An 18,082-nucleotide genomic window follows, 5' to 3' on the forward strand; every position below is an offset into this window, starting at 1 on the left:
AGATAGCTGTGTAGATATTTCCATGTTTGTACAGATGGCGGTGTTGAAGTTTCCATCTATACACAGATTGCCGTGTAGGTATTTCCATGTGTATACAGATGGATTGTAGATATTTCCATGTTTGTACAGATGGTGGTGTAGATATTTCCATGTTTACACAGATGACTGTATTGGTATTTCCATGTTTATACAGATGGCGGTGTAGATATTTCAATGTTTATAGAGACAGCGGTGTAGATATTTCCATATTTATACAGATAACGGTGTAGAAATTTCCATGTTTATACAGATAGCGGTGTAAATATTTCCATGTTTATACAGATAACTTTGTAAGTATTTCCATGTTTATAGAGATGGCGGTGTAGATATTTCGATGTTTATAGAGATAGCAATGGAGTTATTTCCATGTTTATACAGATAGCGGTGTAGATATTTCCATGTTTATACTGATCGTGGTGTAGATATTTCCATGTTTATAGAGATGGCGGTGTAGATATTTCCATGTTCATAGAGATAGCGGTGTTGATTTTTCCATGTTTATAGAGAGAGCGGTGTGGATATTTCCATGTTTATACAAATAGGGGTGTAGATATTTCCATGTTTTTACAGATATCGGTGTAGATATTTCCATGTTTACACAGATTGCGGTGTAAATATTGCCATCTTTCTACAGATGGCATTGTAGATATTTCCATGTTTATACCGATGGCGGTGTAGGTATTTCCATGTTTATATAGATGGTGGTGTAGATATTACCATGTTTATACAGATAGCTGTGTAGATATTTCCATGTTTATACAGATCGTGGTGAAGGTATTTCCATGTTTATACAGATCGCGGTGTAGATATTTCCATGTTTATACAGATCGCGGTGTAGATATTTCCATGTTTATACAGGTAGCGGTGTAGATATTTCCATGTTTATACAGATAGCGGTGTAGATATTTCCATGTTTATAGAGATAGCGGTGTAGGTACTTCCATGTTTATAGACATAGGGGTGTAGATATTTCCATGTTTATATAGATGGCGTTGTAGATATTTCCATGTTTATACTGAAAGCGGTGTTGGTATTTCCACGTTTATGCAGATAGCGATGTAGATATTTCCATGTTTATACTGCTCGCGGTGCAGATATTTATATCTGTATACAGATGGCATTGTAGATATTTCCTTATTCACACAGATGGCGGTGTAGATGTTTCCATGTTTATACAGATGGCGGAGTAGTTACTTCCATGTTTATGGAGATGGCAGTGTAGATATTTTCATGTTTATAGAGATGGCGGTGTAGATATTTCCATGTTTATAGAGATATCAGTGTAGATATTTACATGTTTATACAGATGGCAGTGTAGATATTTCCATGTGTATACAGATGGCATTGTAGATGTTTCCATGTTTATACAGATGACTGTATAGGTATTTCCATGTTTTTACAGATGGCAGTTCAGATATTTCCATGTTTACAGAGATAGCGGTGTATATAATTCCATGTTTGTACAAACGGCGGTGCTGATATTTCCATCTATACACAGATGGCCGAGTAGATATTTCCATGTTTATACAGATGGCGGCGTAGATATTTCCATGGACATGCAGATGGCGGTGTAGTTATTTCCATGTTTATACAGATAGCGGTGTAGATATTTCCATGTTTACACAGATGGTGGTGTAGATATTTCCGTGTTTATACACATGATGGAGTAGATACTTCCATCTTTATGGAGATGGCAGTGTAGATATTTTCATGTTTATAGAGATGGCGGTGTTGATATTTCCATATTTATAGAGATAGCGGTGTACATATTTCCATCTTTCTACAGATGGCAGTGTAGATATTTCCATGTTTATAGAGATGGCCGTGTAGATATTTCCATATTTATACAGATGTCTGTGTAGATATTTCCATGTGTATAGAGATGGAATTGTAGGTATTTCCAAGTTTATACAGATGGTGGTGTAGATATTTCCAAGTGTATTCAGATGACTCTGTAGATATTTCCATGTTTTTACAGATGGCAGTGTAGATATTTCAATGTTTATAGAGATGGCGCTGTAGATATTTCCATGTTTAAACAGATAAGGGTGGAGATATTTCCATGTTTATACAGACAGCAGTGGAGATATTTCCATGTTTATACACAAAGCGGTGTACATATTTCCATGTTTATAGAGACAGCGGTGTAGGTATTTCCATGTTTATACAGATAGCGGTGCAGATATTTCCATGTTTACACAGATGCCTATGCAGATATTTCCATATTTATACAGAGGGCTGTGTAGATATTTCTATGTTTATACAGATGGCAGTGTAGATATTTCCATGTTCCTACACATGACTGTGTAGGTATTTCCATGTTTATACAGATGGCTTTGTAGATATTTCCATGTATATAGAGATAGCGGTGCAGATAATTCCATGTTTATACAGATAGCGGTGTATATATTTCCATGTTTATACAGATCGTGGTGTAGATATTTCCATGTTTATACAGATACCGGTGTAGATATTTCCATGTTTATACAGACCGCAGTGTAGATATTTCCATGTTTATAGAGATAGCTGTGTAGATATTTCCATGTTTGTACAGATGGCGGTGTTGAAGTTTCCATCTATACACAGATTGCCGTGTAGGTATTTCCATGTGTATACAGATGGATTGTAGATATTTCCATGTTTGTACAGATGGTGGTGTAGATATTTCCATGTTTACACAGATGACTGTATTGGTATTTCCATGTTTATACAGATGGCGGTGTAGATATTTCAATGTTTATAGAGACAGCGGTGTAGATATTTCCATATTTATACAGATAACGGTGTAGAAATTTCCATGTTTATACAGATAGCGGTGTAAATATTTCCATGTTTATACAGATAACTTTGTAAGTATTTCCATGTTTATAGAGATGGCGGTGTAGATATTTCGATGTTTATAGAGATAGCAATGGAGTTATTTCCATGTTTATACAGATAGCGGTGTAGATATTTCCATGTTTATACTGATCGTGGTGTAGATATTTCCATGTTTATAGAGATGGCGGTGTAGATATTTCCATGTTCATAGAGATAGCGGTGTTGATTTTTCCATGTTTATAGAGAGAGCGGTGTGGATATTTCCATGTTTATACAAATAGGGGTGTAGATATTTCCATGTTTTTACAGATATCGGTGTAGATATTTCCATGTTTACACAGATTGCGGTGTAAATATTGCCATCTTTCTACAGATGGCATTGTAGATATTTCCATGTTTATACCGATGGCGGTGTAGGTATTTCCATGTTTATATAGATGGTGGTGTAGATATTACCATGTTTATACAGATAGCTGTGTAGATATTTCCATGTTTATACAGATCGTGGTGAAGGTATTTCCATGTTTATACAGATCGCGGTGTAGATATTTCCATGTTTATACAGATCGCGGTGTAGATATTTCCATGTTTATACAGGTAGCGGTGTAGATATTTCCATGTTTATACAGATAGCGGTGTAGATATTTCCATGTTTATAGAGATAGCGGTGTAGGTACTTCCATGTTTATAGACATAGGGGTGTAGATATTTCCATGTTTATATAGATGGCGTTGTAGATATTTCCATGTTTATACTGAAAGCGGTGTTGGTATTTCCACGTTTATACAGATAGCGATGTAGATATTTCCATGTTTATACTGCTCGCGGTGCAGATATTTATATCTGTATACAGATGGCATTGTAGATATTTCCTTATTCACACAGATGGCGGTGTAGATGTTTCCATGTTTATACAGATGGCGGAGTAGTTACTTCCATGTTTATGGAGATGGCAGTGTAGATATTTTCATGTTTATAGAGATGGCGGTGTAGATATTTCCATGTTTATAGAGATATCAGTGTAGATATTTACATGTTTATACAGATGGCAGTGTAGATATTTCCATGTGTATACAGATGGCATTGTAGATGTTTCCATGTTTATACAGATGACTGTATAGGTATTTCCATGTTTTTACAGATGGCAGTTCAGATATTTCCATGTTTACAGAGATAGCGGTGTATATAATTCCATGTTTGTACAAACGGCGGTGCTGATATTTCCATCTATACACAGATGGCCGAGTAGATATTTCCATGTTTATACAGATGGCGGCGTAGATATTTCCATGGACATGCAGATGGCGGTGTAGTTATTTCCATGTTTATACAGATAGCGGTGTAGATATTTCCATGTTTACACAGATGGTGGTGTAGATATTTCCGTGTTTATACACATGATGGAGTAGATACTTCCATCTTTATGGAGATGGCAGTGTAGATATTTTCATGTTTATAGAGATGGCGGTGTTGATATTTCCATATTTATAGAGATAGCGGTGTACATATTTCCATCTTTCTACAGATGGCAGTGTAGATATTTCCATGTTTATAGAGATGGCCGTGTAGATATTTCCATATTTATACAGATGTCTGTGTAGATATTTCCATGTGTATAGAGATGGAATTGTAGGTATTTCCAAGTTTATACAGATGGTGGTGTAGATATTTCCAAGTGTATTCAGATGACTCTGTAGATATTTCCATGTTTTTACAGATGGCAGTGTAGATATTTCAATGTTTATAGAGATGGCGCTGTAGATATTTCCATGTTTAAACAGATAACGGTGGAGATATTTCCATGTTTATACAGACAGCAGTGGAGATATTTCCATGTTTATACACAAAGCGGTGTACATATTTCCATGTTTATAGAGACAGCGGTGTAGGTATTTCCATGTTTATACAGATAGCGGTGCAGATATTTCCATGTTTACACAGATGCCTATGCAGATATTTCCATATTTATACAGAGGGCTGTGTAGATATTTCTATGTTTATACAGATGGCAGTGTAGATATTTCCATGTTCCTACACATGACTGTGTAGGTATTTCCATGTTTATACAGATGGCTTTGTAGATATTTCCATGTATATAGAGATAGCGGTGCAGATAATTCCATGTTTATACAGATAGCGGTGTATATATTTCCATGTTTATACAGATCGTGGTGTAGATATTTCCATGTTTATACAGATACCGGTGTAGATATTTCCATGTTTATACAGACCGCAGTGTAGATATTTCCATGTTTATAGAGATAGCTGTGTAGATATTTCCATGTTTGTACAGATGGCGGTGTTGAAGTTTCCATCTATACACAGATTGCCGTGTAGGTATTTCCATGTGTATACAGATGGATTGTAGATATTTCCATGTTTGTACAGATGGTGGTGTAGATATTTCCATGTTTACACAGATGACTGTATTGGTATTTCCATGTTTATACAGATGGCGGTGTAGATATTTCAATGTTTATAGAGACAGCGGTGTAGATATTTCCATATTTATACAGATAACGGTGTAGAAATTTCCATGTTTATACAGATAGCGGTGTAAATATTTCCATGTTTATACAGATAACTTTGTAAGTATTTCCATGTTTATAGAGATGGCGGTGTAGATATTTCGATGTTTATAGAGATAGCAATGGAGTTATTTCCATGTTTATACAGATAGCGGTGTAGATATTTCCATGTTTATACTGATCGTGGTGTAGATATTTCCATGTTTATAGAGATGGCGGTGTAGATATTTCCATGTTCATAGAGATAGCGGTGTTGATTTTTCCATGTTTATAGAGAGAGCGGTGTGGATATTTCCATGTTTATACAAATAGGGGTGTAGATATTTCCATGTTTTTACAGATATCGGTGTAGATATTTCCATGTTTACACAGATTGCGGTGTAAATATTGCCATCTTTCTACAGATGGCATTGTAGATATTTCCATGTTTATACCGATGGCGGTGTAGGTATTTCCATGTTTATATAGATGGTGGTGTAGATATTACCATGTTTATACAGATAGCTGTGTAGATATTTCCATGTTTATACAGATCGTGGTGAAGGTATTTCCATGTTTATACAGATCGCGGTGTAGATATTTCCATGTTTATACAGGTCGCGGTGTAGATATTTCCATGTTTATACAGGTAGCGGTGTAGATATTTCCATGTTTATACAGATAGCGGTGTAGATATTTCCATGTTTATAGAGATAGCGGTGTAGGTACTTCCATGTTTATAGACATAGGGGTGTAGATATTTCCATGTTTATATAGATGGCGTTGTAGATATTTCCATGTTTATACTGAAAGCGGTGTTGGTATTTCCACGTTTATGCAGATAGCGATGTAGATATTTCCATGTTTATACTGCTCGCGGTGCAGATATTTATATCTGTATACAGATGGCATTGTAGATATTTCCTTATTCACACAGATGGCGGTGTAGATGTTTCCATGTTTATACAGATGGCGGAGTAGTTACTTCCATGTTTATGGAGATGGCAGTGTAGATATTTTCATGTTTATAGAGATGGCGGTGTAGATATTTCCATGTTTATAGAGATATCAGTGTAGATATTTACATGTTTATACAGATGGCAGTGTAGATATTTCCATGTGTATACAGATGGCATTGTAGATGTTTCCATGTTTATACAGATGACTGTATAGGTATTTCCATGTTTTTACAGATGGCAGTTCAGATATTTCCATGTTTACAGAGATAGCGGTGTATATAATTCCATGTTTGTACAAACGGCGGTGCTGATATTTCCATCTATACACAGATGGCCGAGTAGATATTTCCATGTTTATACAGATGGCGGCGTAGATATTTCCATGGACATGCAGATGGCGGTGTAGTTATTTCCATGTTTATACAGATAGCGGTGTAGATATTTCCATGTTTACACAGATGGTGGTGTAGATATTTCCGTGTTTATACACATGATGGAGTAGATACTTCCATCTTTATGGAGATGGCAGTGTAGATATTTTCATGTTTATAGAGATGGCGGTGTTGATATTTCCATATTTATAGAGATAGCGGTGTACATATTTCCATCTTTCTACAGATGGCAGTGTAGATATTTCCATGTTTATAGAGATGGCCGTGTAGATATTTCCATATTTACACAGATGTCTGTGTAGATATTTCCATGTGTATACAGATGGAATTGTAGGTATTTCCAAGTTTATACAGATGGTGGTGTAGATATTTCCAAGTGTATTCAGATGACTCTGTAGATATTTCCATGTTTTTACAGATGGCAGTGTAGATATTTCAATGTTTATAGAGATGGCGCTGTAGATATTTCCATGTTTAAACAGATAACGGTGGAGTTATTTCCATGTTTATACAGACAGCAGTGGAGATATTTCCATGTTTATACACAAAGCGGTGTACATATTTCCATGTTTATAGAGACAGCGGTGTAGGTATTTCCATGTTTATACAGATAGCGGTGCAGATATTTCCATGTTTACACAGATGCCTATGCAGATATTTCCATATTTATACAGAGGGCTGTGTAGATATTTCTATGTTTATACAGATGGCAGTGTAGATATTTCCATGTTCCTACACATGACTGTGTAGGTATTTCCATGTTTATACAGATGGCTTTGTAGATATTTCCATGTATATAGAGATAGCGGTGCAGATAATTCCATGTTTATACAGATAGCGGTGTATATATTTCCATGTTTATACAGATCGTGGTGTAGATATTTCCATGTTTATACAGATACCGGTGTAGATATTTCCATGTTTATACAGACCGCAGTGTAGATATTTCCATGTTTATAGAGATAGCTGTGTAGATATTTCCATGTTTGTACAGATGGCGGTGTTGAAGTTTCCATCTATACACAGATTGCCGTGTAGGTATTTCCATGTGTATACAGATGGATTGTAGATATTTCCATGTTTGTACAGATGGTGGTGTAGATATTTCCATGTTTACACAGATGACTGTATTGGTATTTCCATGTTTATACAGATGGCGGTGTAGATATTTCAATGTTTATAGAGACAGCGGTGTAGATATTTCCATATTTATACAGATAACGGTGTAGAAATTTCCATGTTTATACAGATAGCGGTGTAAATATTTCCATGTTTATACAGATAACTTTGTAAGTATTTCCATGTTTATAGAGATGGCGGTGTAGATATTTCGATGTTTATAGAGATAGCAATGGAGTTATTTCCATGTTTATACAGATAGCGGTGTAGATATTTCCATGTTTATACTGATCGTGGTGTAGATATTTCCATGTTTATAGAGATGGCGGTGTAGATATTTCCATGTTCATAGAGATAGCGGTGTTGATTTTTCCATGTTTATAGAGAGAGCGGTGTGGATATTTCCATGTTTATACAAATAGGGGTGTAGATATTTCCATGTTTTTACAGATATCGGTGTAGATATTTCCATGTTTACACAGATTGCGGTGTAAATATTGCCATCTTTCTACAGATGGCATTGTAGATATTTCCATGTTTATACCGATGGCGGTGTAGGTATTTCCATGTTTATATAGATGGTGGTGTAGATATTACCATGTTTATACAGATAGCTGTGTAGATATTTCCATGTTTATACAGATCGTGGTGAAGGTATTTCCATGTTTATACAGATCGCGGTGTAGATATTTCCATGTTTATACAGATCGCGGTGTAGATATTTCCATGTTTATACAGGTAGCGGTGTAGATATTTCCATGTTTATACAGATAGCGGTGTAGATATTTCCATGTTTATAGAGATAGCGGTGTAGGTACTTCCATGTTTATAGACATAGGGGTGTAGATATTTCCATGTTTATATAGATGGCGTTGTAGATATTTCCATGTTTATACTGAAAGCGGTGTTGGTATTTCCACGTTTATACAGATAGCGATGTAGATATTTCCATGTTTATACTGCTCGCGGTGCAGATATTTATATCTGTATACAGATGGCATTGTAGATATTTCCTTATTCACACAGATGGCGGTGTAGATGTTTCCATGTTTATACAGATGGCGGAGTAGTTACTTCCATGTTTATGGAGATGGCAGTGTAGATATTTTCATGTTTATAGAGATGGCGGTGTAGATATTTCCATGTTTATAGAGATATCAGTGTAGATATTTACATGTTTATACAGATGGCAGTGTAGATATTTCCATGTGTATACAGATGGCATTGTAGATGTTTCCATGTTTATACAGATGACTGTATAGGTATTTCCATGTTTTTACAGATGGCAGTTCAGATATTTCCATGTTTACAGAGATAGCGGTGTATATAATTCCATGTTTGTACAAACGGCGGTGCTGATATTTCCATCTATACACAGATGGCCGAGTAGATATTTCCATGTTTATACAGATGGCGGCGTAGATATTTCCATGGACATGCAGATGGCGGTGTAGTTATTTCCATGTTTATACAGATAGCGGTGTAGATATTTCCATGTTTACACAGATGGTGGTGTAGATATTTCCGTGTTTATACACATGATGGAGTAGATACTTCCATCTTTATGGAGATGGCAGTGTAGATATTTTCATGTTTATAGAGATGGCGGTGTTGATATTTCCATATTTATAGAGATAGCGGTGTACATATTTCCATCTTTCTACAGATGGCAGTGTAGATATTTCCATGTTTATAGAGATGGCCGTGTAGATATTTCCATATTTATACAGATGTCTGTGTAGATATTTCCATGTGTATAGAGATGGAATTGTAGGTATTTCCAAGTTTATACAGATGGTGGTGTAGATATTTCCAAGTGTATTCAGATGACTCTGTAGATATTTCCATGTTTTTACAGATGGCAGTGTAGATATTTCAATGTTTATAGAGATGGCGCTGTAGATATTTCCATGTTTAAACAGATAACGGTGGAGATATTTCCATGTTTATACAGACAGCAGTGGAGATATTTCCATGTTTATACACAAAGCGGTGTACATATTTCCATGTTTATAGAGACAGCGGTGTAGGTATTTCCATGTTTATACAGATAGCGGTGCAGATATTTCCATGTTTACACAGATGCCTATGCAGATATTTCCATATTTATACAGAGGGCTGTGTAGATATTTCTATGTTTATACAGATGGCAGTGTAGATATTTCCATGTTCCTACACATGACTGTGTAGGTATTTCCATGTTTATACAGATGGCTTTGTAGATATTTCCATGTATATAGAGATAGCGGTGCAGATAATTCCATGTTTATACAGATAGCGGTGTATATATTTCCATGTTTATACAGATCGTGGTGTAGATATTTCCATGTTTATACAGATACCGGTGTAGATATTTCCATGTTTATACAGACCGCAGTGTAGATATTTCCATGTTTATAGAGATAGCTGTGTAGATATTTCCATGTTTGTACAGATGGCGGTGTTGAAGTTTCCATCTATACACAGATTGCCGTGTAGGTATTTCCATGTGTATACAGATGGATTGTAGATATTTCCATGTTTGTACAGATGGTGGTGTAGATATTTCCATGTTTACACAGATGACTGTATTGGTATTTCCATGTTTATACAGATGGCGGTGTAGATATTTCAATGTTTATAGAGACAGCGGTGTAGATATTTCCATATTTATACAGATAACGGTGTAGAAATTTCCATGTTTATACAGATAGCGGTGTAAATATTTCCATGTTTATACAGATAACTTTGTAAGTATTTCCATGTTTATAGAGATGGCGGTGTAGATATTTCGATGTTTATAGAGATAGCAATGGAGTTATTTCCATGTTTATACAGATAGCGGTGTAGATATTTCCATGTTTATACTGATCGTGGTGTAGATATTTCCATGTTTATAGAGATGGCGGTGTAGATATTTCCATGTTCATAGAGATAGCGGTGTTGATTTTTCCATGTTTATAGAGAGAGCGGTGTGGATATTTCCATGTTTATACAAATAGGGGTGTAGATATTTCCATGTTTTTACAGATATCGGTGTAGATATTTCCATGTTTACACAGATTGCGGTGTAAATATTGCCATCTTTCTACAGATGGCATTGTAGATATTTCCATGTTTATACCGATGGCGGTGTAGGTATTTCCATGTTTATATAGATGGTGGTGTAGATATTACCATGTTTATACAGATAGCTGTGTAGATATTTCCATGTTTATACAGATCGTGGTGAAGGTATTTCCATGTTTATACAGATCGCGGTGTAGATATTTCCATGTTTATACAGGTCGCGGTGTAGATATTTCCATGTTTATACAGGTAGCGGTGTAGATATTTCCATGTTTATACAGATAGCGGTGTAGATATTTCCATGTGTATAGAGATAGCGGTGTAGGTACTTCCATGTTTATAGACATAGGGGTGTAGATATTTCCATGTTTATATAGATGGCGTTGTAGATATTTCCATGTTTATACTGAAAGCGGTGTTGGTATTTCCACGTTTATACAGATAGCGATGTAGATATTTCCATGTTTATACTGCTCGCGGTGCAGATATTTATATCTGTATACAGATGGCATTGTAGATATTTCCTTATTCACACAGATGGCGGTGTAGATGTTTCCATGTTTATACAGATGGCGGAGTAGTTACTTCCATGTTTATGGAGATGGCAGTGTAGATATTTTCATGTTTATAGAGATGGCGGTGTAGATATTTCCATGTTTATAGAGATATCAGTGTAGATATTTACATGTTTATACAGATGGCAGTGTAGATATTTCCATGTGTATACAGATGGCATTGTAGATGTTTCCATGTTTATACAGATGACTGTATAGGTATTTCCATGTTTTTACAGATGGCAGTTCAGATATTTCCATGTTTACAGAGATAGCGGTGTATATAATTCCATGTTTGTACAAACGGCGGTGCTGATATTTCCATCTATACACAGATGGCCGAGTAGATATTTCCATGTTTATACAGATGGCGGCGTAGATATTTCCATGGACATGCAGATGGCGGTGTAGTTATTTCCATGTTTATACAGATAGCGGTGTAGATATTTCCATGTTTACACAGATGGTGGTGTAGATATTTCCGTGTTTATACACATGATGGAGTAGATACTTCCATCTTTATGGAGATGGCAGTGTAGATATTTTCATGTTTATAGAGATGGCGGTGTTGATATTTCCATATTTATAGAGATAGCGGTGTACATATTTCCATCTTTCTACAGATGGCAGTGTAGATATTTCCATGTTTATAGAGATGGCCGTGTAGATATTTCCATATTTACACAGATGTCTGTGTAGATATTTCCATGTGTATACAGATGGAATTGTAGGTATTTCCAAGTTTATACAGATGGTGGTGTAGATATTTCCAAGTGTATTCAGATGACTCTGTAGATATTTCCATGTTTTTACAGATGGCAGTGTAGATATTTCAATGTTTATAGAGATGGCGCTGTAGATATTTCCATGTTTAAACAGATAACGGTGGAGTTATTTCCATGTTTATACAGACAGCAGTGGAGATATTTCCATGTTTATACACAAAGCGGTGTACATATTTCCATGTTTATAGAGACAGCGGTGTAGGTATTTCCATGTTTATACAGATAGCGGTGCAGATATTTCCATGTTTACACAGATGCCTATGCAGATATTTCCATATTTATACAGAGGGCTGTGTAGATATTTCTATGTTTATACAGATGGCAGTGTAGATATTTCCATGTTCCTACACATGACTGTGTAGGTATTTCCATGTTTATACAGATGGCTTTGTAGATATTTCCATGTATATAGAGATAGCGGTGCAGATAATTCCATGTTTATACAGATAGCGGTGTATATATTTCCATGTTTATACAGATCGTGGTGTAGATATTTCCATGTTTATACAGATACCGGTGTAGATATTTCCATGTTTATACAGACCGCAGTGTAGATATTTCCATGTTTATAGAGATAGCTGTGTAGATATTTCCATGTTTGTACAGATGGCGGTGTTGAAGTTTCCATCTATACACAGATTGCCGTGTAGGTATTTCCATGTGTATACAGATGGATTGTAGATATTTCCATGTTTGTACAGATGGTGGTGTAGATATTTCCATGTTTACACAGATGACTGTATTGGTATTTCCATGTTTATACAGATGGCGGTGTAGATATTTCAATGTTTATAGAGACAGCGGTGTAGATATTTCCATATTTATACAGATAACGGTGTAGAAATTTCCATGTTTATACAGATAGCGGTGTAAATATTTCCATGTTTATACAGATAACTTTGTAAGTATTTCCATGTTTATAGAGATGGCGGTGTAGATATTTCGATGTTTATAGAGATAGCAATGGAGTTATTTCCATGTTTATACAGATAGCGGTGTAGATATTTCCATGTTTATACTGATCGTGGTGTAGATATTTCCATGTTTATAGAGATGGCGGTGTAGATATTTCCATGTTCATAGAGATAGCGGTGTTGATTTTTCCATGTTTATAGAGAGAGCGGTGTGGATATTTCCATGTTTATACAAATAGGGGTGTAGATATTTCCATGTTTTTACAGATATCGGTGTAGATATTTCCATGTTTACACAGATTGCGGTGTAAATATTGCCATCTTTCTACAGATGGCATTGTAGATATTTCCATGTTTATACCGATGGCGGTGTAGGTATTTCCATGTTTATATAGATGGTGGTGTAGATATTACCATGTTTATACAGATAGCTGTGTAGATATTTCCATGTTTATACAGATCGTGGTGAAGGTATTTCCATGTTTATACAGATCGCGGTGTAGATATTTCCATGTTTATACAGATCGCGGTGTAGATATTTCCATGTTTATACAGGTAGCGGTGTAGATATTTCCATGTTTATACAGATAGCGGTGTAGATATTTCCATGTTTATAGAGATAGCGGTGTAGGTACTTCCATGTTTATAGACATAGGGGTGTAGATATTTCCATGTTTATATAGATGGCGTTGTAGATATTTCCATGTTTATACTGAAAGCGGTGTTGGTATTTCCACGTTTATACAGATAGCGATGTAGATATTTCCATGTTTATACTGCTCGCGGTGCAGATATTTATATCTGTATACAGATGGCATTGTAGATATTTCCTTATTCACACAGATGGCGGTGTAGATGTTTCCATGTTTATACAGATGGCGGAGTAGTTACTTCCATGTTTATGGAGATGGCAGTGTAGATATTTTCATGTTTATAGAGATGGCGGTGTAGATATTTCCATGTTTATAGAGATATCAGTGTAGATATTTACATGTTTATACAGATGGCAGTGTAGATATTTCCATGTGTATACAGATGGCATTGTAGATGTTTCCATGTTTATACAGATGACTGTATAGGTATTTCCATGTTTTTACAGATGGCAGTTCAGATATTTCCATGTTTACAGAGATAGCGGTGTATATAATTCCATGTTTGTACAAACGGCGGTGCTGATATTTCCATCTATACACAGATGGCCGAGTAGATATTTCCATGTTTATACAGATGGCGGCGTAGATATTTCCATGGACATGCAGATGGCGGTGTAGTTATTTCCATGTTTATACAGATAGCGGTGTAGATATTTCCATGTTTACACAGATGGTGGTGTAGATATTTCCGTGTTTATACACATGATGGAGTAGATACTTCCATCTTTATGGAGATGGCAGTGTAGATATTTTCATGTTTATAGAGATGGCGGTGTTGATATTTCCATATTTATAGAGATAGCGGTGTACATATTTCCATCTTTCTACAGATGGCAGTGTAGATATTTCCATGTTTATAGAGATGGCCGTGTAGATATTTCCATATTTATACAGATGTCTGTGTAGATATTTCCATGTGTATAGAGATGGAATTGTAGGTATTTCCAAGTTTATACAGATGGTGGTGTAGATATTTCCAAGTGTATTCAGATGACTCTGTAGATATTTCCATGTTTTTACAGATGGCAGTGTAGATATTTCAATGTTTATAGAGATGGCGCTGTAGATATTTCCATGTTTAAACAGATAAGGGTGGAGATATTTCCATGTTTATACAGACAGCAGTGGAGATATTTCCATGTTTATACACAAAGCGGTGTACATATTTCCATGTTTATAGAGACAGCGGTGTAGGTATTTCCATGTTTATACAGATAGCGGTGCAGATATTTCCATGTTTACACAGATGCCTATGCAGATATTTCCATATTTATACAGAGGGCTGTGTAGATATTTCTATGTTTATACAGATGGCAGTGTAGATATTTCCATGTTCCTACACATGACTGTGTAGGTATTTCCATGTTTATACAGATGGCTTTGTAGATATTTCCATGTATATAGAGATAGCGGTGCAGATAATTCCATGTTTATACAGATAGCGGTGTATATATTTCCATGTTTATACAGATCGTGGTGTAGATATTTCCATGTTTATACAGATACCGGTGTAGATATTTCCATGTTTATACAGACCGCAGTGTAGATATTTCCATGTTTATAGAGATAGCTGTGTAGATATTTCCATGTTTGTACAGATGGCGGTGTTGAAGTTTCCATCTATACACAGATTGCCGTGTAGGTATTTCCATGTGTATACAGATGGATTGTAGATATTTCCATGTTTGTACAGATGGTGGTGTAGATATTTCCATGTTTACACAGATGACTGTATTGGTATTTCCATGTTTATACAGATGGCGGTGTAGATATTTCAATGTTTATAGAGACAGCGGTGTAGATATTTCCATATTTATACAGATAACGGTGTAGAAATTTCCATGTTTATACAGATAGCGGTGTAAATATTTCCATGTTTATACAGATAACTTTGTAAGTATTTCCATGTTTATAGAGATGGCGGTGTAGATATTTCGATGTTTATAGAGATAGCAATGGAGTTATTTCCATGTTTATACAGATAGCGGTGTAGATATTTCCATGTTTATACTGATCGTGGTGTAGATATTTCCATGTTTATAGAGATGGCGGTGTAGATATTTCCATGTTCATAGAGATAGCGGTGTTGATTTTTCCATGTTTATAGAGAGAGCGGTGTGGATATTTCCATGTTTATACAAATAGGGGTGTAGATATTTCCATGTTTTTACAGATATCGGTGTAGATATTTCCATGTTTACACAGATTGCGGTGTAAATATTGCCATCTTTCTACAGATGGCATTGTAGATATTTCCATGTTTATACCGATGGCGGTGTAGGTATTTCCATGTTTATATAGATGGTGGTGTAGATATTACCATGTTTATACAGATAGCTGTGTAGATATTTCCATGTTTATACAGATCGTGGTGAAGGTATTTCCATGTTTATACAGATCGCGGTGTAGATATTTCCATGTTTATACAGGTCGCGGTGTAGATATTTCCATGTTTATACAGGTAGCGGTGTAGATATTTCCAAGTTTATACAGATAGCGGTGTAGATATTTCCATGTTTATAGAGATAGCGGTGTAGGTACTTCCATGTTTATAGACATAGGGGTGTAGATATTTCCATGTTTATATAGATGGCGTTGTAGATATTTCCATGTTTATACTGAAAGCGGTGTTGGTATTTCCACGTTTATACAGATAGCGATGTAGATATTTCCATGTTTATACTGCTCGCGGTGCAGATATTTATATCTGTATACAGATGGCATTGTAGATATTTCCTTATTCACACAGATGGCGGTGTAGATGTTTCCATGTTTATACAGATGGCGGAGTAGTTACTTCCATGTTTATGGAGATGGCAGTGTAGATATTTTCATGTTTATAGAGATGGCGGTGTAGATATTTCCATGTTTATACAGACCGCAGTGTAGATATTTCCATGTTTATAGAGATAGCTGTGTAGATATTTCCATGTTTGTACAGATGGCGGTGTTGAAGTTTCCATCTATACACAGATTGCCGTGTAGGTATTTCCATGTGTATACAGATGGATTGTAGATATTTCCATGTTTGTACAGATGGTGGTGTAGATATTTCCATGTTTACACAGATGACTGTATTGGTATTTCCATGTTTATACAGATGGCGGTGTAGATATTTCAATGTTTATAGAGACAGCGGTGTAGATATTTCCATATTTATACAGATAACGGTGTAGAAATTTCCATGTTTATACAGATAGCGGTGTAAATATTTCCATGTTTATACAGATAACTTTGTAAGTATTTCCATGTTTATAGAGATGGCGGTGTAGATATTTCGATGTTTATAGAGATAGCAATGGAGTTATTTCCATGTTTATACAGATAGCGGTGTAGATATTTCCATGTTTATACTGATCGTGGTGTAGATATTTCCATGTTTATAGAGATGGCGGTGTAGATATTTCCATGTTCATAGAGATAGCGGTGTTGATTTTTCCATGTTTATAGAGAGAGCGGTGTGGATATTTCCATGTTTATACAAATAGGGGTGTAGATATTTCCATGTTTTTACAGATATCGGTGTAGATATTTCCATGTTTACACAGATTGCGGTGTAAATATTGCCATCTTTCTACAGATGGCATTGTAGATATTTCCATGTTTATACCGATGGCGGTGTAGGTATTTCCATGTTTATATAGATGGTGGTGTAGATATTACCATGTTTATACAGATAGCTGTGTAGATATTTCCATGTTTATACAGATCGTGGTGAAGGTATTTCCATGTTTATACAGATCGCGGTGTAGATATTTCCATGTTTATACAGGTCGCGGTGTAGATATTTCCATGTTTATACAGGTAGCGGTGTAGATATTTCCAAGTTTATACAGATAGCGGTGTAGATATTTCCATGTTTATAGAGATAGCGGTGTAGGTACTTCCATGTTTATAGACATAGGGGTGTAGATATTTCCATGTTTATATAGATGGCGTTGTAGATATTTCCATGTTTATACTGAAAGCGGTGTTGGTATTTCCACGTTTATACAGATAGCGATGTAGATATTTCCATGTTTATACTGCTCGCGGTGCAGATATTTATATCTGTATACAGATGGCATTGTAGATATTTCCTTATTCACACAGATGGCGGTGTAGATGTTTCCATGTTTATACAGATGGCGGAGTAGTTACTTCCATGTTTATGGAGATGGCAGTGTAGATATTTTCATGTTTATAGAGATGGCGGTGTAGATATTTCCATGTTTATAGAGATATCAGTGTAGATATTTACATGTTTATACAGATGGCAGTGTAGATATTTCCATGTGTATACAGATGGCATT

The sequence above is a fragment of the Pan troglodytes genome, chromosome 23, assembly GCF_028858775.2.
Source record: "Pan troglodytes isolate AG18354 chromosome 23, NHGRI_mPanTro3-v2.0_pri, whole genome shotgun sequence".
Classification (NCBI taxonomy): Eukaryota; Metazoa; Chordata; class Mammalia; order Primates; family Hominidae; genus Pan; species Pan troglodytes.